General features: G+C 41.2%; 1 protein-coding gene and 1 pseudogene across 7 annotated transcripts in view; one reads left to right on the forward strand and one right to left on the reverse strand.

Moving 5' to 3' along the window:
- Window positions 1–9,148: 9,148 nt before the first annotated feature.
- On the reverse strand, window positions 9,149–10,707 carry Dppa3-ps2 (developmental pluripotency-associated 3, pseudogene 2; annotated as a pseudogene).
- A 1,194-nt stretch (window positions 10,708–11,901) lies between these two features.
- The window catches only part of Kdm4c (lysine demethylase 4C), a 206,637-nt gene continuing 200,455 nt past the window's right edge, over window positions 11,902–18,083 (forward strand). For 3 of the 7 annotated variants that reach the window (XM_039109496.2, XM_039109502.2, XM_063287363.1), the window contains exon 1: window positions 12,445–12,615. The gene's annotated coding sequence lies outside the window, so the exon portion shown is untranslated. Of the gene's footprint in view, window positions 12,023–12,442; window positions 12,616–18,083 lie in introns of those variants that run through there. The other 4 variants (XM_063287361.1, XR_010066353.1, XM_063287364.1 and 1 more) reach the window with 4 other exon arrangements.

The following is an 18,083-nucleotide window of genomic DNA, read 5'->3' on the forward strand; positions in this document are numbered from 1 at the left end:
TCCAACTCTGTGTTGGCCCAGTGTCTCTGCCGCCACACACTCTCCCAAATTCTCCACAAGAAAGAACACACAACACAAAACCCTCTGATCCATTTGTTAAGATATAGTTGCCCACCTAAACATACAAAGGCCTGCACACATCCATCCCTTGAGAACATTCATAAGAACCTTAATGTCAGCTTCCATGTTCTCTCCCTGGCTTCTCTCCTCTCCTCCTGTCTCCTCTCCTCTCCATTCTAGCCTCCTCCTTGTCCCTCAACCTTTTCTCTTGTCCATCCTTCCTTCTCATCCAATTGCTGGTCTCATCCTATCCTGCCCGCCCTCACCTGTATGACACCCTATATTCCACCACTTTCCAAATCCAATGCCCTAACATACACATTCTTCCATACCAAAACGAGGCCAGGCCTGTCACAGCAATACCTCAGTACCTGGTACCAACTTCTATTTTAGCTAAGGTTTCCATGCTGTGAAAAGGCACCATGAGGGGTTGGGAATTTAGCTCAGTGGTAGAGCACTTGCTTAGCAAGCGCAAGGCCCTGGGTTCGGTCCCCAGCTCTGAAGAAAAAAAAAAAAAAAGGCACCATGACCAGGCAACTCTTATAAGACAACATTTAATTGGAGCTAACTTACAAATTCAGAGGTTCAGACCATTATCATCAAGGCAGAAAGCATGGTAGCATCCAGGCAGGCATGGTGCTAGAGGAGCTAAGAGCTAAGAGTTCTACATTTCATTCTGAAGGCAAACAGAAGACTTGTGGTAACCAGGCAACTAGGAGGAGGGCTTCAAGCCCATGCCTACATTGACATACTTCCTACAACAAGGCCACGCCCATAACAACAAGGCTACCCCTCCCAAAATTGTCACTTCTTGTCAAGTATATTCAAACTACCACCTTGTGCATATGACAGAGCTAGAAATCTATTTTGTGTGTAGTCACACTTATAGTGTACCTATAATAACTAGGAAATTCATATGTCAACCTGCACATATAGGCATTCCTTTCATAAAGTTAGGAAATACATATATGTGAACCCATGCATATTTGCCTGTTTAGTAAAGAATGTAATGTATGTGAACTTGAAAATACGTACTTATCTCTGATCATGATAGGAAATGCATACTTGCATGTGTTCATATATACCTACTTATGAGAAAGCTAGGAATATCTGTTACTGAATAACAAAATAGATGTTCATAAACCTGAGCCTATCTACCTATGTGTGAAAGAGCTGGAGAGTACATGTGTGAAAATGTATGTATACATATAGGGCTACTACCTAAGAAGATAGGAAATACATGTCCATGAATATGTACATATATACATATATACCTACCTTTTTCCTTCTTTTTTTTTTTTTTTTTTTTTTTTGGAGCTGGGGACCGAACCTAGGGCCTTGCGCTTGCTAGGCAAGTGCTCTACCACTGAGCTAAATCCCCAACCCCACATATATACGTACCTATGATATAGCTAGAAAATAAGTGTGTGTGTGTGTGTGTGTGTGTGTGTGTGTGTGTATGTGTGTGTGTGAAGCTGTACATATGTACCTACTTGTGAAAGACCTAGGAAATACATGTGTCTGAATGTGAATATAAGGCCTATCTATGACAGGGATAGGAAATACATTTGTATAAACATTCAAATACAGGTCTATCTATTCCAGAGCTAGAAAATGAGTATGTGTAACCTTCACATATAAGCCTATCTATGACTAAGTTAGGAAATGCATGTATATAACCTGATTGGTTAGGACTACCTATCAAATGACTATGAAATAGATGTGCATATTAATCTGTGCTCTCCCTATGACAGAGCTAGGTTTGTATGTGTGTGCATGTGCATGGGCATGTGCATGTGTGTGTTGTGTGTGTTGTGTACGTGTGTGTGTATGTGTGTGTGTGGGTATGTGTATGTGTACCTGCCTAGTACCTATGACAGAGCTAGGAAACATGTATGTTGACCTGCACATATATATCTGTCAATGACACATCTAGGAAGTGTATGTGTATGAACAGGCACATATTGACCTATGACAGAGCTAGGAGATACATGTATGTGAACCTGCATGTATAGGACTGTCCATGATAGAGCTAGCAAATATATGACTGTGATTTTGCACATTTAGCCCTTCTATGACAGACATAAGAAATACATGTTATGTTCCTGAACATATAGGTCTATCAATGATAGAGGCAGGAGGTACATGTACATGAACTTGAACATATAGACCTGTCCTTGACGAGCTAAGAAAAACATGTATTTTAAACCTGTACATATAGACCTTCCTGAAACAGAGCTAAAAGTATATCTGTGTATGAACCCACACATAAAAGCCTACCTGAGACAGAGCTTGGGAATACATATGTGTGTAAATTTAGAACATAAAATCCTATCAATGATGGAGCTAGGAAGTACAGGTATGCATGAACCTACACATATATACCTGCCTAGTATGGAGCTAAGAGATATTTGTGTTTCTATATAAATGGGCCTATCTATGATAGAAGTAGGAAACACATGTGTGTGTACCTACAAATAAAGGCCCACCCCTGGAAAAGTTGGGAAAAATATCTATTCATATACCTGCATCTATAGGCATCCCTATGACAGAACTAGGAAAACTTTGTGACCTTTGCTTATGTACTTGCCTATGATACAGCTAGGAAATACATATGTGTATGAACCTGCACATGTATACCTTCCCAAGGCAGAGCTAAGGAATCCATTTCTGTGAATATTCACATCTAGGCCTATCTATTACAGAGTTAAGAAATATGTATGTATGTAAATGTAACTTTTATTTCTTGTTGTAATTGTTGTCTGGGAGGCTTACTGCCTTTGACTACTAAACTAGGCCTAGTCCTGGAAGCTTTTAGGCTCTGTACAATTGAATCTAGGCCTAGAATGTTTTCAGCCTATAAAATTTGCTTCTGAATAAGTTCACTCTTTCTTTTTTATGATTTATTTATTTATTATGCATAAGTACACTGTAGTTATCTTCAGACACACCAGAAGAAGGCATCAGATCCCATTACAGATGGTTGTGGCCACCATGTGATTGCTGGAAATTGAACTCAGGACCTCTGAAAGAGCACTCAGTGCTCTTAACCACTGAGCCATCTCTCCAGCCCAAGTTCACCCTTTCATGTTCTGTCTGAACACTAACTGGCTTGTTCAACTCAGCTCTTCTGACTCAAACTCCTCTCCCATCTGACTTATTCAATCTGGCTTTTCTCTCAGCTTCTGAATTGCTCTATTTGGCCTCTAACTCTATTTTTTTTCTCTAATTTTCTGGCTCTTGCACATTTTGTGTTGACCTGTGTCTAGCTTGTTCTCTCTTTAATCTGTCTCTGTAAAACTCTCCCAGTAAAACTGGCTGCTTCCCCTTCTCTGTGCTGCTCTACTCTCTGTCTCGATTCTACTGTACAGCTCTCCACAAACTCTACTGCATTCTTGTACTGTACTCTCTTCCTCCTGTACTGTCTGTCTTTCTTTTATTGTAGCTTTCCTTTTCTCTCTCTTCTCATGAGAGTTGGTCATATCCTAATCTGTCAGATCTTTCTCTGATTCATCACAGTTTCGACCTCTTAATTAGACATCACTTTCAAGTTCGAATGATTCCATCTACAAAATAACTTTACCCTCATTGTTTGGATTAAGGGTGAGTATCAAGGGTGTATCTGTATTCCAGCCAGAGGGAATAAAAGTCTATGCTAAGGGCTGAGCCACACCTTAACTAGAAACAGGTTCAAAAATCCTCTAACACATGTATGTGTAACTGAGCAAAGCTACTTTGTTTTCAGAATAAAAGCCATCAGGTTTTCTCATACAGCTTTCCTCATCATCTTAATTTTTTAAATTGAGAGTGGGTTTCCTCAGGTATCTCCTCAGGTATTTTTCAAGAACGTAGATTGGCTAATGGATGAATTACAATGGAGAAAGGACATATGGTTGGTAGTCTCTACATTAGCTTCTGATTGGAAAGTGTAAAAAAAGGAGAATGGTAAAGGTGTTGACTTGGTGCTCCTTACAGTTGGAAAGCTCCTTACAGTTGGCAAAGAGAACACAAGTCATTGGGACTAAAGGGATGACTTGGTGGTTAGATCTCTCCTGAGAGACACAGCCAGAATACAGCCAATACATAGGTGAATGCCAGCAGCAAACCACTGCACTGAGAACGGGATCCCCGTTGAAGGACTCAGAGAAAGGACTGAAAGAGCTTGAAGGGGCTCGAGACCCCTTATGAACAACAATGCCAAGCAACCAGAGCTTCCAGGGACTAAGCCACTACCTAAGGACTATACATGGACTGACCCTGGACTCTGACCTCATAGGTAGCAATGAATATTCTAGTAAGATCACCAGTGGAAGGGGAAGCCCTTGGTCCTGCTAAGACTGAACCCCCAGTGAATGTGATTGTTGGGGGGAGGGCATTAATGGGGGGAGGATGGGTAGGGGAACACCCATAAAGAAGGGGAGGGGGAGGGATTAGGGGGATGTTGGCCTGGAAACCGGGAAAGGGAATAACATTTGAAATGTAAATAAGAAATACTCAATAAAAAAATTAAAAAAAAAAAAAAAGCGCACTTGCTGCCCTTAGAGAAGACATAGGATCTGTTCCTAGCACTCACATGGTAGTTTACAATAATTCAAAACTCTAATTCCAGGGACCTAACACCCTCTTCTGGCTTCCAAGTTCAAAACACACACATAAGGTGCACATGGATACATTCAGGCAAAGCACTAATACACATAAAATTAGTCATTTTTTTAAAAAAAGAAAACACAACTCAGATATTTGCCAAAAAAGCCTTCTTGGGATCAGACAACTTGGTCCCACTAGAAGAATGGGGAATGAGGTAAAGAGATGAAGAAACAGGTGATAGAAGATACCCATAAGGTCCAATCTTTAACACAGAGAAAGGAAAAAAATATGTTTTCCAGCAAGAAAGTGGAAATCTTAAAAATGGCCTAATATAAGAGACCCTGATCCTGAGTGTTCTACTTTTCAACTGCTTGAATTTGGGAAGACTTTTAAGCAACAATAAAAGAATCTGTCATAGCCTGGTTCATAAGGTTTTGGGATATGGAGGGAAATGAGATCCAGCTCAGCTGTGAAAGTACAGAAGCTGGATAATAAAACTATTGACCTACTCTCAAGATGGCTATATAACCTAGAGAAATGTGAGTAAAATCAGATCCCTGATGAACTGAGTTATAGGATCTATTAGAGGCGCTGATAACTGACAGTTGAGGTCTGCACGAGTATCACAGACTTCCAGACCATTAAAGGAAGGTAATAATTAGGCAGTGTTTGATGACAATTTTACTGGGCTTGATGGAGCTATGTTTATAGGAGAGTTTTAATAAAAAGGGGGATTGATTCAATAGGATCCTTACTAATGATAAGAGATTTTAGTAGCGTTCCTGGGCTCCATGGTGGGCCATAATCATTACTTTAGAAGAAGCTCTGACAAATTTAAATGATGCAGGCCAACAAATAAATTTGGTTTATAAAATGCAAAATTTATCCAGATGGAATGAAAGGCTGGAAAAACTGACCAAGAAGTTTGTAAGATTTGTGTCAACTTGGAGTTCCTAAACCCCCCACCCCCTAACCCCCACCCCCCCCAAAAAGGAAGTAAAATCGTGTGCTAGTAAACTCTGGGAAGGCTTTTAAAGCCTATGCTAACAGTTGATCTGATGGGCAATTATCCTCCAAGAGTATGTGGTGTGAAGTAAATTGAGCATAGAAACTGTTCACCCAAACTGGAGCCTTTCAAGGCAAAGTGTGACTGAAGTGAAAGGGTGACAATGTTGTTTTGCAGCTCTCAGGAACAAGGAAGCCAACCCCTGAGGGCTGACTTGGAAGTCTAGAGTAAATCCCGTGTGCCAAAGAACACAGTCCACTGAGAACAGGAGGGGTTAGAAATGCATGTTGGGGGTTGGAGAGATGCCTCAGAGGTTACGAGGTTAAGAGGTTAACCTTTCTGCTCTTACAGAGGTCCTAGTTCAATTCCCAGTAACTACGTGGTAGCTCACAACCATCTGTAATGAGATATGGTGCCTTCTTCCGGCCTGCAGACTTACATGTTGGCAGAATGTTGTATACATAATAAATAAATAAATAAATAAATAAATAAATAAATAAATACATCTTTTATTTTTTTTTTAAAAAAGGGAAAGTAAAAGAGAAGCGAGAATTTATTTCAAAGTAAAAGAAATGCATGCTAACCGCATGGGAAGAGTATGGTAGAGGAGGCTGAAGGGTTCACGGTATGTCTATGGGTTCTAGAAGGTTAATGGAATAGTGTCTACTACCCATGCCCTGTGTGCTCAGTATTGCTCTTAGCAGCACAGTGAATTCTAGGCTGGCCTGGCATACATGAGACCCTGTCTGAAAGACAAAGGAACAAAAATAAAACACATCATCCAAAGTGAAAAGGGATTAAGCGGATTAAAACAGAAGAGCTGCTAGGCAGATAATCCTCTTATGTTAAATATAGCTAATGAAATTAGGTCAATAGTAAGAGTTTTGTCAGTGGTGAAGGAATCCAGTGGCACCACTGAGGCAATTTATGGTCAGGTCTACTTTGTTTAAATGTCTCTCTTTCACTACTGGGCTGAATAATTAGGTGCACGAGGCAGACAATGAATAGATGTACATTTACTGGTTAATGAGCAAGAAGGATTATCCAGCATGTGGACTATCAATCGTTAAGTACTGTGTTATTTTATTAATTTATTTATTTGAACCTCAGGCTCATGGAATCCAGGGTGTGGACTCAGACTCACTCATTATTTAGCCAGAGATGCTTTGTATTCCTGATCTCTCTCTATCTCCCAAATGCTAAGATTGTAAGCATATCAACTGAGGCAGGTACACATAAGCAATGTTGGAGATATGCACAAAGTCCTCCAATAGTGCACTCAACAGCCTGAAACCCACACTTGCATGTACTATGTATTCATATCACTCTCCTAAAAATGTACGCAGAAACCTAAACCCCACTTACAATACAGCCACATGCATACGCATACTACTCCAAACAATTGAGCAAGCTTCTCCTCCCCTAACATCCACAAAACTAGGAAAGTTTTTATTTAAATGTATTCTTAGTTTTATCTGAGCATGATGGTAGAGGCTGATATGACATGAACTAAGTTTAAATGAGTATGTAATAAGACAAATTGCCCTCTGAGTGAATTTTTATTATTCTATATCTATGCATACCTGGGAATGATTACAATTAGATGCTTAATAGCAAGGGACATACACAGTAAAAAAAAAAAAAAAAAGGTCATGCAATTTAAACAGATTTTTAACTTGTCTGCAGGCTATACTGAAATTCTGATTATTCAGAATTTCATCATTTCATAGAATCAGTATGTTCTAAAGCCTTAGCATCAGCAAGTGGACAAGCAGGTAAAAGCAAAAGCTTTCTTCTGGGCTGGAGAGAATGGCTCAGCAGTTAAGAGTACTGACAGCTCTTTCAGAGGTCCAGAGTCAGAGTTCCATTTCCAGCATGGTGGCTCACAATCATCTGTGACAGTGTACTCACATAAAAAAAATAAACAAATAAATCTTTTCGTTTTAAAGGCTTTCTTTTCCCTTTACAAGGATTGCAATCAGGAGGTGCACATGAGGGCTGGAGAGGTGGCTCAGTGGTTAAGAACATTGACTGCTCTTCCTGAGGTCCTGAGTTCAATTCCCAGCAACCACATGGTGGTTCACAACCATCTATAATGGAATCTGATGCCCTATTCTGGTGTGTCTGAAGCAGCTACAGCGAACTCATATAATAAAACAAATAAATATTTAAAAAAAAAAGGCGCACACGAGATTTAGTCTGAGTCTAAATGTTCTACTTTTAAGTGATTCAAGCAAGAAAAATCTCTCACAGCCCAGCTGCTTGGACTTTAGTTGATTCCAATGCTATATAACAAGATCCTGTTTCAAAAAAAGAAACAGCCCACACCCCAAAAGAGAAATCTTCTTCCTCCTCCTACTCCACTTCCTCTTCCTCCTCTTCTTCATCATGGCATCATCACCACCATTCCTTCCTTCCTTTAGGTTCCATAAAAGAAGCCCCAAACAGTAACTTGGGTCCTTTGAGTATGATCTCAAAAATGTTAAGTGAATTCAGGAAAGTAAACGTTCTGATTAAGAAAAATGGAGAATCTAGGCAGGTGTGGTGGTGTTATCTTTAATTCCAGGGTTAGCAGGTAGAGGTAGGTAGATCTCAGAGAGTTCAAGGCCAGTCTGGTCTACAAAGTAATGTCCAGGGCAGGGAAGGCTGCTACACAGTGAAATCATGGCAAAAAAACAAAACAAAACAAAACAAAAACCCAACCCCCCCAAACAAAACAAACACACACAAAAAACTAACAATCAAATATCCCAAACATCAACAAAACCAGTACAATGGAATTTGCTATAGTAAAACAAATGCTATTTGTGCAACATTGTGTTTCTGCAAGTGTGAAGCCTGGGAGTTCAGGTCTCCAGGCTTTTTGTTCTAGGGCACTAGATTTCCAGTCTAAAACAGGGGACAGCTTCTGCTACTTTAGTCCTTGGTTTTATTTCCCTTTTCCTCTTTATGACGGGGAGTACATATTTTACTTTAATTTGTTTTAAAAATATTGTCACTTTTTTTCTTTATACATACACACTTGTGCACCCCTCTATTTACAAATTTTTCTCCTTCCTCCCCCTTTTCTTTCTTAAACCCAGGATATGTCATATTTCTTCAGTTATTTTTAATTTAGACTAGCTCCTTTACTTTCTTTTCTTTTCCTTCTTTTCTTTTTTTTTTTTTTTTTTTGAATATGTCAACCAATTGTTTATTACACAGCACAAACACAAACATCAAGCCTCTTCCAGATCTTGCCGACAAGCCTATGGTGTCAAAACTCAGGGGAAAACAAGCGGCAGGACCAGGAGTTAGACCAGCTAGGCCTCATGGAGACCTTGCCTCAAGCAGAAATACAGGGTAGCACACATTGAACTCTGAACATCACACACCCACACATGCACCTGTAAAAAACGAGTCCCCCATCTCCAATGGCTCATTCTAATCTGTTCTGTATTTATTAAAGATAACAAATTTGCCTTTATTACAAATTTCTCTGCAAACTAGAAAATCTAAAATAAAAAGATTTATTCCAATTACCTTCTAAATCAAACTACCAGGCTTTGACTCATGCTCAATTCTTGGGTAAATCTGTCATTCCCATGAATCCAAATGTCACACATCCTATATAATTTAAAGGTTAGCAATTAGAAGAGATTTCCCCAGCACCAAGAAAAGTTTAATCTTAAACAAAAAAACAGCTTTCACATCTGCTGCATGGCACCGTTAACGGCAAGGACGGTGTACAATTCAAACTGCCCTAATTCTTCTGGTTCTGCCCGATTTTAGCATTCTCAGAAGGATCCCATCTCTGATAATGGCAGAAAGTGCAGAGACATCTGAATGGCTCATCTCGTCTCTCATTTCCTTCAAGCTGTCTTTGTCTCTGCTCAATCCGAACAAATCTTCTCATCCTTGCTATGGGGTCTTTCAGCACGGACAACAGTGTGCGGACCCTTCTCCTGGGAAAGGCGCTTTGAACTTCCCTCATGATTCTTTCACTTCTGTTCTCCACAGGCTGGCTCTTAACCTGGAGACGAACCCTTTGACGACGATGATATTTTGTCGGCTTGGCACTGGGGTTCAGGGTTAGCTTTTTCATGACCTTTACTAGTGTTTCTGGTTGTAGGATTTCTGAATCATCCGGTGAGTCCCCTTCATCTTCCCTCTGAGATCCATCATACATCTGAGTTTCTGGGTTCACGACTGGGTCGACTTTCTCGGATGGCTCGTCCATGGCGGTGGGCAGAAACCTCCAAAGCTAGCTCCGAACAAAATTGCTAGCTAATCTTTAGAAAGACCTAAACTCTGGCCCAACACAGCAGAAACTGAAGCCCTTTTCCTTCTTTTCTTTTTTAAAACAATTGCAGCTAACATCTATCTATCTATCTATCTATCTATCTATCTATCTATCTATCTATCTATCTATCTAATCTATCCATCCATCCATCCATGAATCCATCCATGAATCCATCCATCCATCCATCCATCCATCCATCCATCCATCCATCCATCCATCCATCCATCACTGCTGGTCTTGAACTCATGGAGATTCACCTGCCAAGTATTGAGACCATAAGGGCTTGTGGCACTATGCCAGGCAAGCTTTGAAAAAACATTTTTGTTTTGTTTTTGAGACAAGGTTTCTCTTTGCACCCCTGGCTGTCTTGGAACTGTTTGTAGACTAGGCTAGGCTGGCCTTGAACACAAGAGAACCACCTGCCTCTGCATCCTAAAAGCTGACCACCAAATCCGGGTTTTGTGTGTGTGTGTGTGTGTGTGTGTGTGTGTGTGTGTGTGTGTGTAGGACAGTTGTGGCACTTTTGACATTGACCTTTATTTGTTATACGAACTTTACTGGTGCTGTTTTCTTATAAGTATATGATGTTATAAGCACATCTTCCCAGATTACACTTTTTTTTTTTTTTTCCGGAGCTGGGGACCGAACCCAGGGCCTTGCGCTTCCTAGGTAAGCGCTCTACCACTGAGCTAAATCCCCAGCCCCCCAGATTACACTTTTACTCTTTAGTCTCATTAGTCTTCTTTGTTCCCAAGGCAGTCTTGCTTCTATTTTCATGTATTAATATATATGTATATATATATACATATATATGTATGGAGTGTGTGTGTGTGTGTGTGTGTGTACAATGTCTTGGACACATAAATGAGATCGTAAAATATTTATCTCTCTCAGACTGATTTAATTCACCTAACTGTGGATATACTTCTTTCTCACCCCCTCCCCCTCTTCTTTTCTCAGGTGTAGCTCTGCCATTCAGCAACTCAACCTGATCTACATTGTAAATCAAGTTGGCCTTGAATTTAGAGATCTGCCTTCCTCTGTCTCCCAAGTGCTGGGATTAAAGGTGTGTGCCAGTTCACTGGGCTGATATATTTTTTAATCTCCGTGCTTAACAAAGATAATAAGAGTACTTATTCATTAAACTAAACTATTTCAACTATTTAATTAATATATGTGCATTTTTTTTCTAGTTCACAAAATGCCCTAAATTTTAAGACATGTTTTAGTATACTCAATTGCCTTGGAGGATGGTTGGACATCTCTATAATATACACATTGGGAAATTACCAGTTGACTATATAAACTAGGTAAGTTTAGAATTGTGGTTTTTTTTTCCCAACTCATAAGTTGTGTTTTTAAAAGTCAAAGAAATATGGTGGCTAAATTTCATTATCTGTAGATTAATTAACATTCCATCTGTTTTTACAGTGATCCTTCTAATAAAAAAAGAAAAACATTTAGGGACGTTTTAAATGGATATGTTGAAATTTTTTTAAAAAGTGGTAATCAGTTTTTGAGACAGCATATCACGTAGCCCAGGCTAGCCTCAAATTTACTATGTGCTGAGAATGATTTTGAATTCCTAATCCTCTGATCTCTACAGCCCACGTCTTGGGTATCCACTAGAAATCTTTGTTTTGTAACAAAACAACACGTTAAATGATGGTCCTGCGTGCTCACTTTTGTATTTATCTCGTCAGTCTTGGTCATTAGAGGAAATGCAACAAAAGACCCAGCTGGCAACTGTGGGAAAGAAAAAACTCTTTAGCCTTGCAGAGCATTTAGTGTTTAGCCACCTGTCTGGCAGGAGTTTGAGGTTTGTGTGTTTCCTGTCTTGGAAATCAGATTTACACAGACATGTAGCAAAGTAACTCAATTCAGGTTCCCTAACCAAGAATTCCCTAGTCTAAGAATTAGGCCTTTTTGCTCAGGGACAGGCTGGTTGCTAGGAGTTCGGGAACACTGTGATCTCTTGGGATCTCCGACTGAAGTTAAAGAGGCTCAGAGGTGCAGTCCATTGGTTGGTGTACCGGCACAGAACAATGTTATCGTGGGCCTGGCCTTCCTGATCACTTCCACCCTAGGTAAAAATCAGCCAGCCGTTCTTGCAGCGAGGGTTGCCATAGACTCGCACCGAGTCCCGACAGGCGTGTAGTTCGCGTAGTATTTTATTTCAGGCCAAGCCCTGTGGAAACCTAGCGAGTGATCTGACAAAGATCTGTGTACCTGCTCGTTCTGCTTTGTCAGTGTTTTCCTCCTTTGAGAAAGGACTGACGTGACTTGCCAGTCCCCAAGGTAATAGGAAATACACTGCCGCAAACTTCGACTGAGAAAGAAGCGGAAGTCTTAGTTTAAAGAGTGGGGCACCTTTAAGCAGTTTAGAAATCCACGTGACCCAGAGAGCGCCCGGCCCCGCGGTCACGTGGCGGATCGTGAACCACACGCAGAGAGAGCCAGCCCGCTCCGCCTACGCGCCGGAGCCGCCTCCCGCCCACCTAGGAGCCGGGAGGGAGGGGAGCGGCGGAGGGATCCGGAGGTGGCGTCCCGTGCGCGTGCGCAGCGAACAGCTGTCACCTAGTGCGGAACAAGTCTTCCAAAGATTCCCAAAACCCTCAGGGGAGGCCGCACTTTCATCCCTTTCATTCGGGTGGCGTCTGGACCTCCTCCAGCGGCGCAGGTAACCGCTTCTTGGTCCGGACGGAGCGGGAAGGGTGGCGGCTTCGGTCCGGTCTTCGCAGGGCGGCACGGGCCTGGACGCTCCGCGGTGCACGGCAGTCAGCTGGGTGGGAGGAGGCGGCCCTGACAGTCCATTCTGGCCCTCCGGGTTCGGGAGCTCGCTCGCCGGCCTCCCGGGAGCCGATCGGAGGTGGTGTTGCTCCAGATTGCCACGCCTGTGTGATCTGGAGCCCCGACCAACCCCTCTGCGGCCGACTCCAGGAAGGCCGGGCCTGTGCGCCCTCCGAGTCTCCCTTGGGTCGGGATGTCCAGATCCGCGAGGTAGCAGGTAGCCCGACCCTCACTCGGGTTCGTTCTTGGCCCTAGCAGATGATCTTTTCGTTTTTCTTTCCTCCGTCTTGAGGCCAGTTCTTTGTGCTGTTCCTAGGGGAGCCATGATGTGGGGTAGACAGTGGGCGCTAAATAATTGCGACTTCGATGCGGCATGTGAACTGCCAGGGTGTTGTACGGTGGCAATGCCTTGGTGAAGGCAGGCAGTCCAGCCGGGGCTGGAATTTGGTGTTCTCTGCTCAGCAGTGAAAGCTGCTGAACTCAGTTCTGGTGCTTTTCTGGTGGACCCAGAAGACAGCCGCCGTTGTGGCTGAGCCCTGCAAGCTCGCACGTAGTGCTTTTTGGTCAGGTGCTCTCAGAGAAGACTTAGCATACTTGTTTGTTTGTTTAAATGTTGCACCCAGTGCAGACACTCACACTTGGTGATTTACCTAGCACTGCTTAGAAAGCTTAAGTTAGAATTGCGGTAATTCGGTGCCCAGGAGACGCTTTTGATAGGCTCGGTACGCTTAGGTTAGCACCAATCTTTGCAGTATTTCACCCACTTGAGTTTTTCGTTTAAAAAGGGCGGGAGGGGTGGGAGCTTCACTGTTTCTAGGGCAAAAATTACTAGTATTCTAACTTAAAAGCGTGATGGTTAAAATGTTTGGAATTGATTTTAAAAACATTTTGTTGGTTGTTTTTGAGTCAGGGTCTTACTATATGTAGTTCTGCACAACCTAGAACTCTTTATGATAGCTGGCCTGGAGCTCAAGGAAATCCACCTGCCTCTGCCTCATCAGTGCAGGGATTACTGTCGGTCATATTTCTGCACTGCTATTGACTGTTTACTCTCTGAAATTTACCGTCCGTCCCCGCCCCTTGGACTGGCAATATGGCCCAAGTGGTAGGACCAGTGCTTAGGTTCAGTCTCTAAGATTGATAAAAAGAAAATAAGTTTTTTTTTTTTTACTATTTAGCATTATCACTAAAGTTTTCTTAAAGCTTGTTGGCCTGGTAACCTATCATGCTTTGTTTTGGAATGTACTGCCTAGTTGTTCAGGAATTTTAGGCCCTCTTTTCCATTTTAGTGTTTAGAAGTTACACATATTTACAGCTCTCCACAAAATTGGTAATACAGTAAAAATTCAACCCTGAGGCTTGCTTTATGATACTAAGAAATTTACTTAATTCCCCTCCCCCACCTCACTCTCTTTCCTTTGGTTTTGTCTTGAGACTGTCTCCTGTAGTCCATTCTTCAGTGTTGGGATTACCATTGTTTGACAGTTCCAGTACCACTTTCTGTAGTAGTGTTTCTTACTGCTTATCGCTATACCCTTGACACCTGTAATTATTTACTAGAGATTAAATGATAAAACAAGTACATTCTGCACTGACATTAAGTTCAATATGTAATGCAGGTCTTTTTTCTTAAAAAAAAAATTGTCTTCGAAGTAGTAGTTCTGGCTGAGTGGTTAAGGCAATGGACTAGAAAAATTGAATTTTATTGCATATTAATATTTAATGCTCCTCTGTAAGTACCATTTCTTGTTTATTTATATTTAATTTTTTCAAACCGTATATTTTGATCCTGTTTTTCCCTCTCCAAATGCTTCCCAGATCCTCTCCACCTCTTTACATTATATTCTCTCTCAAGCTCCCACAAAACCCAACCAACCAAGTAAAACTCAAAACTAACAAAAAAAAATAAATCAATTCCACGAATAAACAAAATAAAAAAATATATATACACAGACACAAGCCCAGGCAAAGAGAGGAGAGGGATGACGGGATGGGGGTTGGGGTAGGGGTGGGGGTGGAGGTGGAGGTAGAGGTGGGGGGTGGGGGGGGGAGAGAGAGAGAGAGAGAGAGAGAGAGAGAGAGAGAGAATATGAATATGTATGAGAGAGAATATATGTCTTTTTTTGTCTTTGTCAACTAATTTTGGGCCAGGGGCCTGCCCGGGCATGTGGCTGATATATGCAATGGTGCCACTCCATTGGAGAGAACTGACTTTTGCGGGAGGTATGAATTACAAATAGATTCTTGGTTAGGGGTAGGACTCCATGTCCACTTACTCCCTCTTAGCTGGGACCTCATCTAGGTTGAAGCTGTATACATCTTTTGTGTGCTGACAGGCTCCATAAGTTCATATATGTATTATTGTTGTGCCTGGAAGATGCTCTTTCTTTGGAGTTCTCCATGGCTTATGGCCTTATAGTCTTTCCACCTCCACGGTCTGAAGAGACCCTTGAGATTTTGGGCTGGAGAAATTTGAAGATAACCCATTTAGACCGGAGTGCTCCAAAGTCTCTCACACTCTGCTCATGGTCCATTCGTGGATCTCTGTTTTAATTACTCTCTACTGCAAGCACAAGCTTCTGTGATGCTGGCTGAGTGTGGCACATGGTATAGCAACATGCCAATAGCAGTCATTTATTGCAGTGTTCTTTAGCAGAGTGACAGAAGATGTTTTTCCTAGACCCATGGCCTATGTCAAGTGCATGGCCACTTAATCAGTGTCATGCATTCCATCTCACGATAAATCCAATAAAAAGTGGTTGTTTACTCCAGTAATACCAATATACCATGCAGGCAGGTGGATGTTGTAGGTTACAGGGTTTGTAGCTAGGTGATCCTGATGATTAACTTTCCTCTCTGGTATGGTATAAAGTACCTTCCAGCACTGTGACTGTCAATCAGCAGGAGTAAAGTTTCTATTTGGCTACTAGCTCCATTTCTTCATGTTTGATGATCTATTCTAATAGTTAATTAGCACCTATGTTTCCAATTTCTGGCTATTATGTATAAAGAAGTAATGAATATGGATGTATAAGTATCACCTTAGTAAGACATAGAGTTCTTAGAATATGCATGCAAGGAGGTAGCACCATCTGTGATTTCCAGTTGTATTACAGAGCTATAGTGATAATAACAGCATGGGATTGCCATAAAAACAAATGTGCTTAGTGGGATAAAATTGAAGATCCAGACATAATTCCACACACCTTTGAACACCTGAATTTTGATAAGGGAGCCAGAATTACACAGGGGAGAAAAGAAAGCATCTTTAAACATGATGTAGTTAGACTGGATGGCTGCGTGTAGAAGAATGAAAATACATTCATATCTATTTTCCTGCACAAAACTCAACTGTAAATGGATCAAAGACCACAACGTAAGACCATATACCCTGAATATGATAGAAAAGAATTAGGAATAGCCTTGAACTCACTGACACAGGAAACAGTTTTCTGAACATAACACTCATAGGACAGGCACTAAGAACAATTAATAAATGGGGCCTCATGAAACTGAAAAGCTTTTATATGGAAAAGGGCACCATAATTTAGGCAAAGCGACAGTCTACAGTGTCTAGATTATACAAAGAACCAAGAAAACTGAAGGTCCAGGAAACAACCCAATTAAAAATGGCGTGCCGAACCAGGCAAGAGAATTATTAAGAAACAAAACAACCCCCCACCCCCCCAAAAAAAACCCAAGCCTAACAAATGTCTGAGAAACACTTAAATGTTCAATATCTTTAGTCATCAGGCAAATGCAAACTAAAATTTGGATATTTCATCTTAACTCAGTCAGAATAGCTGAGATCAGTAAAATAAATGACAGCAGATGGTAGTGGGGAAAGGGTTATTTATTATGGTGGGCGTGCAAACTGGTACAGCCAGTCTATGATTTATTGTAGAGGTTCCTCGTGAAGCTGGGAATCAGTCTACCTCAAGATTCAGCTGTTTATTTCTTTTGGAACTAGATCTCACTTTGTAGGTCTGGCTGGCCTTGGAACTTACTGTGTACAGCAGGCTGGCATGGAATTCCTAGAGATCTGCCTACTTCTGCCCCCTGAGTTCAGGGATTAAAGACTTGGGTCACCATTCCTTTTCTTCATTATTGGTTTTCATCTGAATTTCTTGGGAGATATGGTATTCTGCCATTTACTGTTTTGTTTTTGCAGTTCTGGGGATAGAACCTAGAGTTCTGGGGATAGAAGCCTTATATATACATACAATGTGTATTTTTGTTTTTATATCTATAGTGAATGCTGTGAGTCCTAAAACATAAATTTACAGAATTAGTGTTAAATGAAACAAGGTAACAGCAATAGTAAATCTGGACAGGGAGCTGACACATAATTCATAATTTCTTTCAGGTATGAGATTTAATTAGAGTGAGACAGACTCTAATTTTTACTTTTTATTTTACTTTTGCATTTACATTTTACGGCTCATTTTACTTTTGCCCAACTACGAAATCTCCCCTACACACTTCCCTTTCTGCCTCTTGGAATTAATTGATCCACTGAAAATACTTTCATATTCCATGGTAGCTGGTTTAAGCCACCCTTTCAGTCAGAATAATCCCTTTAAGAAGGTTATCCTCCTTGCTCCACTTCAAGCAGTTCTTCATTTTGGGAGCCAGCCTGTAGTTTTACCCTGTCATTTGTGAGGCTTTTTTCAGCCCATCATTTCCCATTATGCTCATCTGTTGGCTTAGCTCTCAGAGTGGGTTTGATACTTTGTTCTTAGTCCATTTGCCTTTAGTGCTTTTCTGATTTGTACTTTACTGTTAATTTAATTTTACCTCCCCAGCCACTTTTCTGAAGGCTCAGCTAGAATCCAGGGCTTTTTTTGCACATGTCTGGCACATGTCAGCCTCGTCCTCTGATGAATGTTTTGGTATTTTGGAGTACGGAAATTGTTCTTGAGTGATGGCCCGTTATTTGCTCTGTTTGCTTTTATTGGGTGGGATGTTCAATATACAAAGAAAACAGTAATATGTACAATGTGCTAAGCACTTACTCAGTATGAGATGCAGGCAATGCAAAAACCACAGCCTTCATCTTTAAAGGGAATAAGAGATTCTGGAGCCATTTTGAGTGACCATGGCCTGGGAACACAGATTTATGTTACTTCAATTTCCTTGTTCCAACATGGAAACAATTTAGGACGGGGTGCTATCTTACTGTGTGGCCCAGGCTACTGAACTTAATGTAGCCCAGCCTTTAAGTTTAGTGACCATTCTTGTCAAAGTCTCCAGAGTAGCTGCATTTGCAGGCCAGGCTCTTTTCTTTTTCTCTGTTTTTTTCCTATTATCCATACTGGTTCCGAATTCTATGTAGCTCAGGCTGATCTTGAATTTGTG

The sequence above is a fragment of the Rattus norvegicus genome, chromosome 5, assembly GCF_036323735.1.
Source record: "Rattus norvegicus strain BN/NHsdMcwi chromosome 5, GRCr8, whole genome shotgun sequence".
Taxonomy (NCBI): domain Eukaryota; kingdom Metazoa; phylum Chordata; class Mammalia; order Rodentia; family Muridae; genus Rattus; species Rattus norvegicus.